Consider the following 18708-nt stretch of genomic DNA (forward strand, 5'->3'; position numbering starts at 1 on the left):
AACATTTTCCTTTTTAAAAAATATTTTTACTTATAAACTTATGGTGTCCTCATGCTTTAAAATTAATCTCTTGTAAGCAGTATATAAGCAAATTTTAAAAAATTTGTTAACTGTAGTCTTGTTAACTGTAATTGTTTTAATGTAATCAGTGATATATATTTGATATTTGTCTAACCTGCTGTATATTTTCTCCATTTTTATTATAAAAAATTTCAAGCATAAACAAAAGCAGTCAGAATAGGATAATAGCCCCCCATTTACCCATTATCCAGATTCAATAATTATCAATATTTTGCCAGTCTCCTTTCATCTATCCCTCCCGTCCCATTTTATGCTGTATTGTTTTAAAGCAAATCCTAGATATCATGTAGTTTCACTGATAAATACCCAAGTATGCTTCTCAAACAGATGGCATTAAAAAAATATAACTACTACACCGTCATCAGATGTAGAAACATTTACAATAATTGCTTATCATATATTATCCAATCCATATCCAAATTTCCCTAATTGACTCTTATTCAAATAACAGAAGTTTGCTGAGTACTGCCTTATCTCCTAACTAGTTTGGGGGACATTAGCCAAGTTAAAATCAATAAGAGCTATAAACCACTTTATGTTGTTCTTGTCAGATTTCACCACCAGGGTCATAGATGATCTGTGTTTGGAATGTATACACAGCTTGTGTAGAAAGGTTTAAATTAGCTTACAGCTTAAACCAACGCAAGCAAGCCAAGTGGAGACCGAGTCCAGGTATGGACTCGGGAAGAGTGGATACCTTCATACTTCGAGAGTCACAGATTACTATCTACAACTTGGCCCTGAACTCGTGGTAAACATTCCTGGCAGCAAATGCAAAAACAATAAATGTTGTGTACAACCATTAAAAAAAAAGAGTTCTTCACCCACTCACCCACCCGATTTTATGGAATTAATTTTTCAGAGAAATCAGGTCGTTTGTTATATGGAATGTCTCACAGACTACATTTGGCTGGTTGCTTCCTCTTGATGTCATTTAACTTGTTCTTCTGTTGCTCTTATTTCTTGTAAATGGGTAGTTAGATCTGAAGCCTTGATTAGATTCATATTCAGTTTTTTTTGGCAAGAATACTTAATTGGTGGTGCTGTGTGCTTCACATTGCATCACATTCTTAGGTACATAAGATCTGGTTTTCCCACTTTTAGTGATTATTGAGTAAATTTAGATGCATATTTACCTTTCATCTATTTAATTGCTTTAATTTGTATTTGTTGTTTTTTACTACTCCACTTTTCCCCTTCTGTTGGTCTGCCAATAAAAGAAATTTATTTTACTGTTTTAATAATGGTTACCCTGGACATTACAATATGGTTTCTTAACTTATCAAAGTCAAATGTTAATTGGTACTTTTATATTCTCTGAGAAAATGTAAGGACTATAGATTAGTCTCCCCAACTTAAATGCTACTGTTGTCATATATTTTAATTCTCTGCCTGTTTTAAACCCTAGATATAGAATACTAGGTTGGCAGTTATTTTCATTATATTGTTTTCTGGATTCCATTGTTCCCATTGAGAAGTCAGCTATTGACCTAACTATTGCTTCTTGGGAGGTAATCAGTTTTTTTCCCTTCTGCGTGCTTTCCCCACCCCTGTAATTCTGCTGTGATATGTCTGGGTGTGAATTTCTTTTCATTTATACTGCTTAGGATTTGTTGGGCTTCTTGAAACCAGAGATTAATGACTTTTGTGATCTCTTCAAATGTTGCTTCTTCTCCATTCTCTCTCTCCTCTCTTTCTGGGAGTCCAATGAGATATATTTTAGGTCTCTATATTGTATCCCCTGTGTCTCATTCTTTTTAAAATATATTTTCCATCCTTTAAGTCTCTCCATGCTTCATTCTGGATAGTTTCTTTTGACCTACCAGTAATTCTATCATTGGCTGCATGTAATCTGCTCTTAACCCTACTATTCTTTTTCTTTTCATTTCTTTTCTGTCTTTCTTTTTCTTTTTCTTTTTTTTTTTTTTTTTTGGTCTTGTTTCTTTCACTCAGCATGATTGTTTTGAGTTTCATCCATATTGCAGCATATACCAATAGTTCATTCCTTCTAATTGCTGAGTGTTATTCCCTTGTATGGATATACCACTATCTTTTTATACACTCACCTGTTGGTGGACATTTGGATTGTTTACAGTTTTAGGCTATTACAAATAAAACTGCCATGAACATTTATGTATTTGTGCAGACATATGTTTTCATTTCTTTTGGGTAAATGGAGTGATTGGTTTGTATGGTCTATGTTTAACATTTTAGACACAGCCAAACTTTTTTCCCAGTGTAGTTGGACCATTTTACAATTCCACTAGCAATGTGGAGAGTTCTGGTTGTTCCACATCCTCACCAATGCTTGTTGTGGTCATTCTCTTAGAAACCAGTAGCCATTTTAGTGGTTATGTATTGATATTAAATTCTTTCTCTTTTTAAAATTTTTATTTTACTTTATTTTATTTTTATTTTATTTTATTTTATTTATTTATTTATTTATTTTTTGCAGTACACAGGCCTCTCACTGTTGTGGCCTCTCCCATTGTGGAACACAGGCTCCGGATGCGCAGGCCCAGCGGCCATGGCTCACGGGCCCAGCCACTCCGTGGCATGTGGGATCCTCCCGGACCGGAGCACGAACCCGCGTCCCCTGCATCGGCAGGTGGACTCTCAGCCACTGCGCCACCAGGGAAGCCCTATTTTTATTTTTATTCATTCATTCATTTATTTATTTATTTATTTTTGCGGTACGCGGGCATCTCACCGTCGCAGCCTCTCCCGTTGCGGAGCACAGGCTCTGGACGTGCAGGCTCAGTGGCCATGGCTCATGGGCCCAGCCGCTCCGTGGCATGTGGGATCTTCCCAGACTGGGGCACGAACCCCTGTCCTCTGCATCGGCAGGCGGACTCTCAACCATTGCGCCACCAGGGAAGCCCCTATTTTATTTTAAAATAACAGTACAATTGACTTTTTGGTGTAAAAGTCTAAGAACTTTTTAGAAATTAACATATAATAAGGATGATTCTTTTTTGTTTTGGTGTACAGTTCCAAGAGTTTTAACAAATGTATATATTTGTGTAACCCCTGCCACAAACTGGATGCAGAAAGATTCCATCATCCTAAAAATCTCTCTCAGCCTGCCCCTTTGTAATCCTACCTTCATCCCACCCCTAATCCCTGGCAGCCAATAATCTTCTCTATCACTGTAGTTTTCCCTTTTCCAGAATTTCGTAGAAATGGAAGCATGCAATATATAACCTTTGAAAGTGGCTTCTTTCACTTAGTGTAGTGCCTTTGGAACTCATCCATGTAATAGTTTGTTCCTTCTTATTGCTTAGTAGTATTCCATTGTAAGGCTGTACCACAACTGTTTATTCATTCACCCATTAAAGGCCATTTGGGTTGCAATTATGATTTGAGTTGCTGTAGACATTGATGTTTCTGTGAACATAAGTTTTCATTTATGTAAGGTAATTACCTAAGAGTGAGATTCCTGGGTAATGTGGTAAGTGTATGTTTATAAGAAACTGTCAAAACATTTCCTGGAGTAGCTGTACCATTTTGTATTACCATCAGCAATGTATGAGACTTCCAATTGTTCTGCATGCTTGTCAGCACTTGGTATTGTAACTTCTATTTTTAATTTTTTTAGCCATTCTATTAGGTGTGTAATGCTATCTCACTGAGGTTTTAATGTGTATTTCCCTAATGACTAATAACTTTGGCCATCTTTTAATATGCTCATTTACCATCCGTATATCCTCTTTGTTTCAGTGTCTGTTAATGCATTTTGCACATTATAACTTTTTTAACTTCTTTTCTAATTTTTAAAAATTGAAGTATAGTTGATTTACAATATTGTGTTAGTTTCTGGTGTACAGTAAAGTGATTCATTTATACATATATATATATATCTTCTTTTTCAGATTCTTTTCCATTATAGTTTATTACAAGATATTGAATATGTTTCCCTGTGCTATGCAGTAGGACCTTGTTGTTTATCTATTTTATATATAGTAGTTTGTATCTGCTAATCCCAAACTCCTTATTTATCCCTCTCCCCCTTTCCCCTTTGATAACCATAAGTTTGATTTCTATGTCTGTGAGCCTGTTTCTGTTTTGTAAATAAGTTCATTTGTATCATATTTTAGATTCCACATATGTGATATATGATATTTGTCTTTCTCTGTCTGACTGACTTCACTTAGTATGATAATCTCTAGGTTTATCCATGTTGCTGCAAATGGCATTCCTGTTTTATGGCTGAGTAATATTCCATTGTATATATGTACCACATCTTCTTTATCCATTCCACTGTCAATGGACATTTAAGTTACCTCCACATCCTGGCTATTGTAAATAGTGCTGCTATGAACATAGGGATGCATGTATCTTTTTGAATTATAGTTTTCATCTTTTCCAGATATATGCCCAGGAGTGGGATTGCTGGATTATATAGTAGCTCTATTTTTAGTCACCATGCTGTACATTAGATCTCCAGAGCTTATTCATCCTGCATAACTGAAACTTTGTACGCTTTGACTAACATCTCTCTATTTCCTCTACCCTTATCTCTTGGTAACCACCATTCTACTTTCTGCTTTCATGAGTTTGACTTTTTTAGATTCTATATATAAGTGAGAACATGCAGTATTTATTTTTGTGTGTCTGGCTTATTTCACTTAGCATAATGTCCTCCAGGTTCATCCATGTTGTTGCAAATGGCAGGATTTCCTTCTTTTTAAAGTCTGAATAATATTCCATTATATGTACACATATCACATTTTCTTTATCCATTCATCCATTACGGACACTTAAATTGTTTCCATATCTTGGCTATTGTGAATAATGCTGCAATGATCATGGGAGTGCAGATATCTCTTTGAGATGCTTATTTTGTTTCCTCTAGATATATACACAGAAGTGGGATTGCTGGGTCGTATGATAGTTCTATCTTTAATTTTTTCAGAAACCTCTATACTGTTTTCCATAATGGCTGCACCAATTTACATTCCCACCACGAATGTACAAAGGTTCCCTTTTCTCTGCATCCTTGCCAACACTTGTTATATTTTGTCTTTTTGGTGATAGCCATCCTAACGTGGGGTGATATTTCATTGTGGTTTTGGTTTGCATTTTCCTGATGATTTGTGATGTTGAGCACCTTTTCATGAACCCATTGTTCATTTGTATGTCTTCTTTGGAAAAATGTCTGTTCAGATTTTTGTCCATTTTTAAATTGGGTTATTGGTTATTTTGCTATTGAGTTGTATGGGTTCCTTATATATACTGGATATTAACCCTTATCAGGTATATGGTTTGGAAATATTTTCTCCTCTTCCATAGGTAGCAACATTTTGTTGATGGTATTCTTTACTGTACAGAAGCTTTTTAGTTTGATGTAGTCTCACTTGTTTATTTTTGTTCTTTCTGCCTGTGCATGTGGTGTTGTATCCAAAAATCATTGCCAAGACCAATGACAAACGGATTTTCCCCTATGTTTTCTTCTCAGAGTTTTATGGTTTCAGGCCTTACATTTAAATCTTTAATACATTTCAAGTTACTTTTTGTGTATGGTGTAAGATACAGGTCCAATTTCATTCATTTGCATGGGGATATTCAGTTTTCCCAGTACCATTTGTTGAAAAGACTATCCTTTCCACATTGTGTGATGACTTCTTTCAGCTTTTGTAAGTCTGAAGAAGTCTTTATTTCCCTTCATTAAAACAAAAATATTTTATTTAAAAATTTTTTTTATTGGAGTATAATTTCTTTACACTGTTGTGTTAGTTTCTGCTCTACAACGAAGTGAATCAGCCATAAGTATACATTATGTCCCCTCCCTCTTGGACCTCCCTCCCATCCCACACCCTTCCCACCCATCTAGGTCATCACAGAGCACTGAGCTGATTTCCCTGTGCTATACAGCAGGTTCCCCCTAGCTATCTATATTACACACGGTAGTGTATTTATGTCAAACCTAATCTCCCAATTCATCCCACCCTCCTCTTCCTGCCCCACCACCCCTGCCCCCGTGTCCACACGTCTGTTCTCTATGTCTGCGTCTCTATTCCTGCCCTGGAAATAGGTTCATCTGTACCGTTTTTCTAGATTCCACATATATGCGTTAATATACGATATTTGTTTTTCTCTTTCTGACTTACTTCACTCTGTATGACAGACTCTAGGTCCATCCATGTCTCTGCAAATGACCCAATTTCATTCCTTTTTATGGCTGAGTAATATTCCATTCCCTTCATTTTTGAAAGACATTTTCACTTGGTATAGAATTCTAGGTTGACTTTTTTTCTTTTAATACTCTAAAGATGTTTCTTCACTGCTTGCATTGTTCCAAAGAGAAATATGATGTTCATCTGTTACATAACATGTTTTTGTTTATTTTAAATTGGCTGCTTTTAAGATTTTCTCTTTATCACTGATTTTGAGCAATATGATTATGATGTGCCCTGGTATAGTTTTCTTCATGTTTCTTGTGCTTGGGATTCACTGAGCTTCTTGGATCTGTGAGTATATAGTTTTAATTATATTTGGAAAAGTTTTGGCTATTACTGATCTGCTATTAATCCTATCCAGTGTAATTTCATCTCAGACATTGTAATTTTCATCTCTTGAATCTCGATTTGAGTCTTTTTTTTTTAAAACATGTCTTCCATGTCTTAACTTCTGAGGGCATGAAATACTGTTATAACCCTTTTTAGTGTTCTTGTCTATGAATTCTAACACCTGTGTCATTTTGGGGTTGGTTTCATTGATTGATTCCCCCCCCCTTTGGGTTGTATTTTCCTGCTTCTTTGCATGCCTCGTAATTTTTTTAATTGGACACCAGGCATTGTGCATTTTACCTTGCTGAGCTTTATTCTGTGACACAGTTCCTTGGAAACAGTTTGATCCTTTCAGGTCTTGTTTTTAAGATTTGTTAGACAGGATCAGAACAGTGTTTAGTCTAGGGTTAATTATCCTCTCAACTGACCTCAGATTCCTCAGAGTACGCTGCCAAATTCCCTGTGAATTCTGAGGTTGTCCAGTCCAGTTAGTGGGAACAGGCAGTATTCTTGGCCCTGTGTTAACTCTGAGTACTGTTCCCTCTAATCTCTTCATTTGATTCTTTCCCTGGCCTTGGGCAGTTTCCTGACATGCCTGTGCTGATTAGCACTCTGCTGAATACTCAAGTGAGGCCCTGTGCAGAGAGCTGGAGTTCTCTCTCTTTTTGCAGTTCTCTCCTCTCTGGAATTCATTCCTGAAGATTCTAGCCATTTTGATCTCCCCAGATTTTCAGTTCTGTCTCTTCAACTCGGGGAAGTCACTGGGCTATCTCTGAGTTCCCCTTCCCTGCTCCATGACGTGGGCACCAAAGGCAGTAATGTGGGGTGTTCCTAGGGCTCACCTTGTTTGTTTTCCAGCTCTCCCCATCACTGTCATTTGTTGCCTAATGTCCAGTGTCTTGTAACCCAGTGTTTCATATATTTTTTCATCTTTTGGTTGTTTCAGATGGGAGGGTAAATTCAATCTTCTTACTCCATCTTGGCCAGAATCCTCCTAATAATTTTTGATGGAATGTTTGACATATATATGAAAAATTATAGAGATAATTTGAGTCTCTGTAAAGTGTTATTTTCTTATAGAATTGTTTTACTTTAGCTTTAGGCTAGCAGCTGATAAAGAGGCAGTTCTCCTTAATATAATCAGGGATTAAACTGATTTGAAGCGGAGAGTAAGTCTTTTCGAGTGTTTATTCATTTCTGATTCATCCTTATTCCTAAGATATGGCCCTTCAGAGACTCCAGCTAAAAACACAGAGTATTTATCAGGGTCCCTTTTCCTTGGTGGACCCTAAACTCTTAATTTCCCTCCATCCCTTTGGGACTATTGGAAGCACTGCTCAGCTCCTCAGACCATGAGTCATTGCTTCTGCTAAGCTTCTCAGCTTTTCAGCTGCTGTTTTTAAAATCAGTAAATGCCTTGAAGGGAAAAGCAGCCAGCAATGAATGCTGGTCTCATCTTTGTGTGTTTCTCATCTTTTATCTTGCTCTCAAGACCTCATTGCATTCACTCTGATACCTTCAAACAGATTTTTAAAAATATCTTACCTAGTTTTTCCGGTTGTACTTGGTTAGAGAGTTGGTATGCAACAAGTTAGTCCACTATTGCCAGAAATAGAAAACCTACCTATCACTTTTTTGTTGGTTACTTTACTTCATCAAGGTGTTTGAAATTTGCATTGTATTGTATAATTACAATTTCCACTTGTTTCGTGTTAGTTCTAAATTTACATACATATGATGTTCATCACCAGTCGTTTCACCATTGCAGTGCCATTTTTGAGCTCTTTATTTCGATTCAGCATTTGGTTGTTTGGATTCTATTCCCAAAAGTTTTTCTCTGGAAGCCTCCTTTCCCTGTTTCAACTGGCTTGGTTTCTTTCCAGGTCTGTTTGTACAGCTGCTATCCTCGAATTATCTCTACTTACTATTTTCCTGGTTATATGTACTCTTTCTTTAATATTATGTCTTTCTCTTTCTAGGCTTAAAAACTACACAGTCACATGTTCTAAAATTCCTGAAAAGGGTTTGGGAAGGTAAACTTTGAGTCCTTGCATGTCTGAATATGTCTTCATTCTGTTCTCAATTTTGATAGTTGAAGCTGTATTATTTCCTTTCATATAGCACTTAGAGGCAGTGATGAGATTTCTGAGAATACTATTATTCTAGTTGCTTTGAAGGCAATATATTTTTCCTCTTTGGGAATTTAAAGAATTTTTTTCTTTATTCTTGGTGTTCTGAGATTTCACTGCAATAAGTCCAGATAAATATTTTAAAATTTATTGTACTTAGCATTTGACTGGCTCTTTAAATATGAAAACTGTGTCTTTTTTTCACCTCTGGGGAATTTTCATCTCGTTTATTTTATTATGGTCTCCCCTCTATTGTCTTCAGTTATGCTGGAACTTTCATTTGATCAAAGCTGATACTTCTGGATCTGTCCTTGTTCTTTTAACTTTTCTTTAACATTTTAATCTCTTTTGTTCCCTACTTGCACTGTGTTCTAAGAAAATCACTCAGAAAAACTTGTTCTTCAGCTAGAGAGTTTTTTCCAGTCTTTAATTGGTTTGTTTTTTAACAGCCAGTTCTTGTTTTATGAATGTGATAGCCTCTCATCTTTCTCCAGATAGTAATCATTAATTTAAAGTTATTTTGTGTATGCCGCATCTACTGTTAATAATTTTAAATTAAGTCAGGGCCTTTTGTGATCCATTTATTGCAAGGCATCCATCCAAAGAAATCTAGGTCAGCAGCCAACATTCATGATGAGTAATTTACAGCTTTACTTGGTCTTTTGAGAAAAACCAAAGAGGAAATGCATTTTTAATGCCTACCTAACATCTTTTTTTTTTAAATTTATTTATTTTTTTGTTTTTGGCTGTGTTGGGACTTCGTTGCTGCTTGCGGGCTTTCTCTAGTTGCAGCGAGTGGGGGCTACTCTTCGTTGCGGTGCGTGGGCTTCTCATTGCGGTGGCTTCTCTTTTTGCGGAGCCTGGGCTCTGGGCGCACAGGCCTCAGTAGTTGTGGCACGTGAGCTCAGTAGTTGTGGCTCGCGGCCTCTAGAGCGCAGGCTCAGTAGTTGTGGCTCACAGGCTTAGTTGCTCCACAGCATGTGGGATCATCCTGGACCAGTGCTTGAACCCATGTCCCCTGTGTTGGCAGATTCTTAGCCACTGCGCCACCAGGGAAGTCCCTACCTAACATCTTAAATATGCCTTTTCCCCACTGCTGCTTCCCCAATACACTTTATAGACTGCTGGTAAGAGAGCTCTGAACATCACCTTCCAACTGTCTCAAATCTCCTCCAATATCTGGTCCATGCAACTTCTTTTTTGTCCCCCCTCTTTGCTCTTCTTCTTCCAACTTGGAATCTCTATGTGCTCTACTTTAAAAAATAAAATAAAATAAAATAAAATCGGGCTTCCCTGCTGACGCAGTGGTTGGGAGTCCGCCTGCCGATGCAGGGCACACGGGTTCGTGCCCCGGTCCGGGAAGATCCCACATGCCGCGGAGCGGCTAGGCCCGTGAGCCATGGCCGCTGAGCCTGCGCGTCCAGAGCCTGTGCTCCGCAACGGGAGAGGCCACAACAGTGAGAGGCTCGCGTACCACAAAAACAAAAACAAAAACAAAAAAAAGCCTCCTTATGCATTACCTGTGGATTCTCCACAACAAATGAAAATCCAAGAGCTGCAACATGCAGAAGAATCTTTCTCCATTAGAAACTTAACATAGTGAGGTAAGATTGTGAATATGCATACTCTAAGGGAATTCCCCAGCGGTCCAGTGGTTAGGACTCTGTGCTTTCACTGCCGAGGGCACGGGTTCAATGCCTGGGTGGGGAACTAAGATCCCACAAGCTGTGCAGTGCGGCCAAAAAAAAAGAAAATAAAATTGTTGTTCCTGCGACAGTTTTCCCGAGGAAGTATTTCAAAGTCTCTGTGAAGAGAATCCTGGTATTTAATAGTGGCACCCAGAGACTACTTCTCTTCCAGTTCAGTCTCCATCCTTCTCTGGGTGGTGTTAGTTTAATTAGTTTTTTGGCTTCCTGGAGACCATGCCAGGCTGAGCCTGATTGAGTACATCATGATTCCTTCTTACAAACCTTAGAGCCAGGGAGTGGCACACTTCACAGTGTAATGTGAAAACGAGGAGACACTCACCAAGTAGATTATGTTCATGTTTGCAGGCTGTTGTTGGATGGCCATCCTCCTTAACAACTTGAAACAAACCCAAGCCATATAGTGATAGCATCTCCCCATGTTTAGAGGTAGCACTTTCAATTTCACTTCCATTTGTCTCCATTTCCAAAATGCCATGGTATGGATGGTCCAAAACTCACTGCCATCCCTCTTCTGACTCATCTTTTCAACCTAAAGCAAATTAGTGGGTGTAGTCTCCCAACTGAACTCTTGGGAGGGAGCCCTACTCGTGTTTTAGACTCTGCTTTATCCAAACCACTGGGATCTTGCTTATCTGGGGTACAATTTCTTTTGCTTTTAATCTTTATTGGGGTATAATTGATTTACAATATTGTGTTAGTTTTAGGCGTACAGCAAAGTGAATCAGTTACACATATACATATATACACTCTTTTTAAGATTCTTTTCCCACATAGGCCATTACAGAGTATTGAGTAGAGTTCCCTGTGCTATAGAGTAGGTCCTTATTAGTGATCTATTTTATATATCAGTTTCTTTTTTTTTTTTTGGCCACACCACGCGTCTTGTGGGATCTTAGTTCCCCGACCAGGGATTGAACCCAGGCCCTCGGCAGTGAAAGCATGGAGGCCTGACCACTGGACCCCCAGGGAATTCCCACAGTTTCATATTTTTGAATCACTTCTCTCCCCTAGATCTACACTAGAATCTTTAGCCTGAGCTTTATTGTTTAATCTTGCTTTTGGTGAACATGTATGGTAACCTTTTTCTCTTCCTCAGATTAGCTTCACCAACAATGAGAATTCTGAAGTTTAATGAAATCTAAGATGGCTTAATAAATCCTGACTATAATTTAGGATTACAAGCCCTTAATTCGGGTCAGAGGTTCTCAACCCTAGTTGCATATTAGACTCACCTGGGATCGTTTAACGAGTTCCCCTGCACAGGACTCGGGCCAGGCCAATTGAACAGAGTACCTCTGGGGGAGGGGCCAAGGCATCAGGATTTTTAAAAAGCTCCCAGGTGACTCCACGTGCTGCTACAGTTGAGAACCTCTGCTCCTGGTGTTTCTGGCCCTTCTAGACTTGCTGTCTTTCCCAGGAGACGCCTGCTGTAAGAGGTGTTCCAGTCTGAAGAAGTAAGTAGTGCCTTTCCCCCTTGTCACTAACGTGTGCTAATAGATTGGGCCTATGAATTGAGGCCGTTTTCCATTCTGCTGTTCTCTCTAGGGCTGTGAGGCAGCTCTCAAACACAGACAAGCAGACAAACAAACGATTTGGTGACCTAGGGTCCATGAACAACCCTAACGTGAGAGTCATTTCACTGATGCTCCGTTCTTGCAGCTTCTGCCCGTGTTCCATTTCATCAGCATCTCTAATCACAGATCAGTCTTTTGATCTGGTACCTTAAGAGGTACTTCTCAGCAGCTGATCATGTTTCTGGTAGCAAGTACTCCAGCCATATCAGTGATGTCAAAGCCTACATCATGACCAGCCTCAGAGGCTACTAAGTCCCAGGGGCTGATGGCGTGGGTGGAACCTAGGAGGGCCCTGAGCGAATACACTGCAAACGTGTCAGTCACAAGACCCCTGCCCCCATCCAGGAACAACTTCCATTTTTTAAGAAACTGGACATCTGTGGAGGTTATGTTTTAAATGACATGTCATTTACAACTTCAGACTTTCTCCATTTGGTAGACTTACATAATGCTGCATATGTTTGGGTTTTTGTTCCAGTATATACACTTCTAACAGCATATTCTCCCCCAGATTTGCCACTCTGACTTCAGACCTCACCCTGGCCCTCTTTTGGGCCATCTGGAGTCAATGTCAGGTCTATCATGGCCTTGGTCTGGGTGACTCCTGTTCTTTACCATCCTTGATCTGATAGTCCAATGTTCATGGTGAAAATATTTTCTTGTTCAAGTTTAACACAAAAGTTTCTATCTGAAGTCCAGCTGGATATCACACTTTAAAACTCAAAGATGACTGATAGCACCCCAAATGTAGTTCAGTCCCTGTATCCCCTGCTATGCTGGGGAACGGACAGGACGGTCAATAACTACCTCATACATAACCCTTCCCTCTCTTTGTCTTCTCCATGGGAGAAAGTGAAGTTTTGTAAGTGATGGGAGAGGTGGAGGATGTAGTATACCCACACCCTCAGCCAAGCAAACACGTGAAATTGGTTCTTTACTTCATAATCCAAGCCATCTGGAGTGTAAAGGAGAACTTGGCTGGTTGTCCTCATCCATTCAACTCATCGTGCACCTGTGACCTGCTGCTGATAGGGAGCAACCTCCTTGAACCATTTCCAACATCTTCGCCCCTTCCCCATATTCCTTAATCTTTTTAGTACCTCTGTCATGGGTTGTCATGCAGTTCCTCTTTTGGATGGGGGCGGGAAAGAAAACTTTAGGTCCTGAAGGTGGAAGTGGACAGTGGAAGAGTTCATTGTGCTGCTGTGATCTGTAGGAGAAATAGTTCCAAAGCAATCAGATGTTTCTGTGGAGGATAACTTCCTGTTGGTGTATGTTTTGAACTGAATTATGCTGAAAGAGTTCATGGCTCCTTCTCAGCTTTTAATTACTTTTTTTTTTGCTGTGCCATGCGGCATGTGGGATCGTAGTTCCCTGACCAGGGATCGAACCATGCCCCCTGTATTGGAAGCGCAGAGTCTTAACCACTGGACCACCAGGGAAGTCCTTTAATTACATTTTTAAAAAGCCTTCTCCTATTACCTCAGCCTTGAGATGTTTCAGGCTTCTCAAGGTGGAATGGAAATGAAAACACACACACACACACACACACAACTATTCCTCCATTAATACCAGAGATAACTCTGGTATTTCTTGTGTTGGTTGAACTTGGTGCCTGTTTTTTATGGCAATGAATTTCCTCAGATGTTCTGTGATTTTTGCGTGCTCATGATTTTGTTTGAGAGATCCTGTTTGTATGGCTGTGATGCTGACTGTGATTATGGAGCTTGTTTCGAGTGTTATAGGGCCTCAGTGGAGTAGGGGGTGTTTGGCTGTGTCTCTCTCTGTTGGGGATTGCTGGCTTCCTGGGGCAGTTTTAAGGAGAGACTACATGTTGCTGCTGTCTGCTGCTCAGCACAAGCCCTTGGAGAACACAGGATGAGAGAGAGAGAGACAGAGAGAGGAGAAAAACTCTCCATATGTGCACATGTAGTTTTCAGATTAGCCACCCAGAAGATTGTTCAGCCCCATGGCAATGTCCCATCTGATCCACTAATAATTCACATACTATAGGCTGAAAAACACTGATAGATGACCCTTAATTTTTACAACAACCAGAGATTTTAATCTTCATGAAGAAAGATTTAAAAGTCAAGTGATGCATCATGATTGGTATGGCCATTTTCCTGGGAGTATAATATCTTGTTAGGCACAAATGGCCACATGTTGTTGAATTTATCAGTTGTGATGCTCACTTGAGGTGCTTTTAGTTTAAAATGACTGCTCTCTTAGTAATACTCAGATCCTGGCTTACATGCAAAAACTTTACATGTCGTTATGATATAATTGGCCACCATATGTGTCAAAATCTGCAACAAAATTTTAAAAAGAAAATCACAGAAATCACTTAGAGTTGTAGAATTGTACTGTTTTGTTGAAAATTAATAATCAATATTGTATATGTGATAATTCCCTATTAACAATATTCAATTGGCTTAAATCTCTTTATTCTCAGGACAGGTTGTATCAGAAGGTGCTTTTCTCAGGGGAATGGGTATCAGCTCACAGGGAAGTGTGCCATCTACTGGAGTTGCTAATATGCCCTCTAACACCACCAGGAATTCTTTTTCAGGACTCTTTGGAATACTAATATTTCCTCCATTTGTGGGCACTCCCTCCTTCCCCACCAGCAGTCCCATTTTTACACAGCATAAACAGAGCATGGAGTTCCCATGCGGCCGTGTAGCAGCTTCTGAACTGAATCCCAATGATGCTTGTCTCTCTTTGAGTGTGCGCTGCTCTAGTCACTTGCTTCTAATGAATAGAATATGACAAAGGGGTTGGGAAAGCCCATCTCAAATTAAGTTACAAAAGAGTGTGACCTCTGTCTTGGTCACAAACTGTCTCTTTCTGGTGCCTCTTGCTTGTCATTCTGATGAAGACAGCTGCCATGTGTGAGCTACCTTATGGAGAGGTCCACATGGCAAGGAACCGAGGGCAGCCTCTGGCCAACAACCAGTGAGAAACTGAGGCCCTCAGTGGAACTGAGACCCTTAGTCCAACAGCTTGTGAGAAACACAATCCTGCCAACAATCATGTGAGTGAGCTCAGAAGCAGATCCTGCCTCCATGGAACCTTCAGATGAGGCTGCAGCCCCAGTCACCATCTTGATTGCAACACTGTGAGAGACCCTGGTTCCTGACCCACAGAAATTGTGGCAAAACAAATGTTTTGAACCATTAAGTTTGGGGATTATTTGTTATGCAGCAGTAGATAACTAAATCAAGGGCCGATACTGACTCAATAATTTTGATGGATTTTCAAAAGCTTCAGAAAGTTCTTGTTAGAATTGGCTTAATAAGCATCATAAAGACATGCTCCTGTGCCTGGCTGGTTAGCCTGTTAGACCTTGCGTCTCCAGAGGAGTACTTCTGGAGCTTCTGGGGTCACTTGGTCTGTAGTCCTACAAAGAGGATGTCACAAAAGACAGGTCTTTATCATACACCAGGTGAGTGAGCATTTTAAGTTAAGTATACTTTCCAGTGTAACGTGTTGTTTTTATCATTAATTTTCAGTTGTGAGAATAAAACATGAACACATTCTCCTGGTGAAAATAAGTATGTTACAGATAAACTCCTCTTTGACAGTAACCTGATCTCTCCTCCCCACCTCTCCACTCTTTTTTTTTTTTTTTTTTTTTTTTTTTTGTGGTATGCGGGCCTCTCACTGTTGTGGCCTCTCCCGTTGCGGAGCACAGGCTCCGGACGCGCAGGCTCAGCGGCCATGGCTCACGGGCCCAGCCGCTCCGCGGCATATGGGATCCTCCCGGACCGGGGCACGAACCCGTATCCCCTGCATTGGCAGGCGGACTCTCAACCACTGCGCCACCAGGGAGGCCCCTCTCCACTCTTTATTGTGAGTTTGGAGTAAATCTTTCTAGAACTTAAAAAAATTATATAAACATGCATGTGCTTGTTTTTACAAAAAATAACACTCTCTTGCAATATCATTCACTTTTTTCACTCCTCCTTGCTTTTTTTTTCCCCACTCAACCATCTCAACCAGTTTTGAAATCCCTGTTGATATATGTGGATCTAGTTCATTCTTAGCTATGAAATGGAAAATACCACATTTTACTTATCTATCTTGTACTGATGACCTTAAGTTGTTTTCAGATTTTCACTGTTATACACAATGCTGCAGTGAACATTTCCTACCTGTCTATGCCAGAGTGTGTTTTTCTGGGCCAGACACCTATGAGGGGAAGAGCTGGGTCATATAATATGCACATCTTTAGTCTTAGCGACATTGCCAAATTGCCCAACAAAATGGCTGTGTTAATTTACACTTCCTGTAGTAATGAATGTGCCTGTTTGCTCTAAATCTTGCCAAAATGCCATATTTCCCAGTCTGGTGAGAGAAAAACAATTTCACGTTGTTTTAGTTCACATTCCCCTAGTTATTAGTGAGGTTGAAAATCTTTTCATATATTTATTGGCAGGTTTTCTCCATTTTTATGCGGTTCCTATGAGAGCAGTTGTGTGTGTGTGTGTGTGTGTGTGTGTAGCAGGGGTTGGGGGAAGGGTGTGAATTTGAGCTTGGATGCCAACTACCCAGGGGAGTTTCATTCCCGTTCTGAGAACATCAGCTGCCCACTGCTGATAGCACTGGGAGAGCTTGTGAGAAATTGAGATCATGTGCAGCCTCTCCCTTTGGGGTGAGATAGAGCCACTGGTTTCAGCTAGGACGTTAATCTAGACAGCCCTGGGGGTTACGTGGTACTAAAACTGCTCGCCTCTTCCCAACACTGCTGTGTGAAGGCAAACACAAGGGGGTTATGATGTTGGCTTAATTAATAGCTTCTGATCAATGCAAAATAGTTTGCTGCCACACTATGGGGGCAAGGCAGAGGATGAATGGAACTCAGGAAGCTCCCCTCGGTAAAACTTAAAGACTACCGGATGCCTAAACAGGCAAAACTGACAAGGGCAAAGATGCTCAGGAATTAAAGTTTGGGACACCTCACACCTGCAAGGCAAGAGCAGTTAGGATTGTATGATGGAGGAGGGATACCTCACAACTAGTGGCAAAAACAAAGCCTATTGCTGATCCTCAAGTTTTCTTTCTTGCCAAATATGTGTATTTATATATTTTAAAGAATTTCTCAAATCTTTGACTGACTTCTCTCTCAATATAAATGAAGATGGATAAACTTGTGCTATTTAGACCATAGTTTCCAGAATTGTGTTGGAATTAGAAGAGGAACAGATCTGATCCAAAGATCTTTATCTTGCAGCTGGATGCAGAAACTGAGGAGACCTTGGTTTCTCTTTGGGAAGTGTGAGTTCATTTTATGTTGTAAGGGGAAACAATCACGTTATTTTAAACAACAGAATTTTTGGAAGGGTATATATGGGAAGATGGGTTAAGTGAATAATTAGTGACCAAAGGGATGGGCTGTTTTGTGAGTAGGGGGGTACCACCCAACATTCATTCAACCCTCCCAACAGCAATCATGATTATTTCTGGGCAATTCCCTAGGTGTGTACAATCTTGGTGGAACGATAAATTGAGGATCTGGCAGAACTCCTGCTACAGAGGCCCCTGAAGGCTCCATCTGCCAGATTCTTCCTCTAATTTCTGCAATAGAGCCAAAGTGTCAGCATGTTGCCCAAAGTATGTGAGGGTGACTCAGTCTTCTGGAACTTTTAATCCTTTAATCCTCAACAGAGTGAAGCAAATCAATTCATTCATTCCAGTGACTGTGCTGGGAAAGGTTGTCAACCTACTCCAGTTACAGAGACTCTCTGGAATTCCCTGGTTCTGTTTTGCTCCATTGCATGAATGTACTTCAATTTATATACCCTTCCTCTATCAACATCTGGAGCTATCTCAAATATTGCCGCTGTGAGGATCCTTTTTTTTCCCCCATTAATTTTACTTCAGTAGCTTCAATTTTATATCCTTAGCTAATGAATGGATAGATTTTTGTCACAATAGTGTTTTATTTATAATACATCTAAATACATACATTTTAATTTCTTTTTATTGCCCTTACTAGATACATATATTTCTAGGAAGAGACAAAGTAAGCTTATACCCCCCAAAAGAGGAAATATATCTATAGTGTAAGTAAAATAGAAAAAATACCAAGCTGTAAAAAATGCAAACTTGGGAAATTTTTCTAACAATCATATCCAACTCCCAAATTGTCTTTCATTGCCAAACACTGCACCTAACTAAAACATTTAAAATTTAGTAATAGCATGATTACTTGATTAGTTTTATTTTGTTTCTGTAATTAATAATCTTAATATTACGAAAAAGACAAAATTTGTATAAAGACAAAAATTGTAATGAAAATACACAAAGCAGGACTTCCCTGGTGGCACAGTGGTTAAGAACCCGCCTGCCAATGCAGGGGACACAGGTTCGAGCCCTGGTCCAGGAAGATCCCACATGCCATGGAGCAACGAAGCCCGTGTGCCACAACTACTGAGCCTGCGCTCTAGAGCCCACGAGCCACAACTACTGAGCCCACGAGCCACAACTACTGAAGCCCACGCTCCTAGAGCCCGTGCTCCACAACAGGAGAGGCCACCGCAATGAGAAGCCTGTGAACCACAATGAAGAGTAGCCCCCACTTGCCGCAACTAGAGAAAGCCCGCACACAGCAACAAAGACCCAACGCAGCCAAAAATAATAAATAAATAACATTTTTTTTAAAAAGGAAGAAAATACACAAAGCAATGTTGGAGTTAGTTTT

This window comes from Hyperoodon ampullatus, assembly GCF_949752795.1.
Source record: "Hyperoodon ampullatus genome assembly, chromosome: X".
NCBI classification, from domain to species: domain Eukaryota; kingdom Metazoa; phylum Chordata; class Mammalia; order Artiodactyla; family Ziphiidae; genus Hyperoodon; species Hyperoodon ampullatus.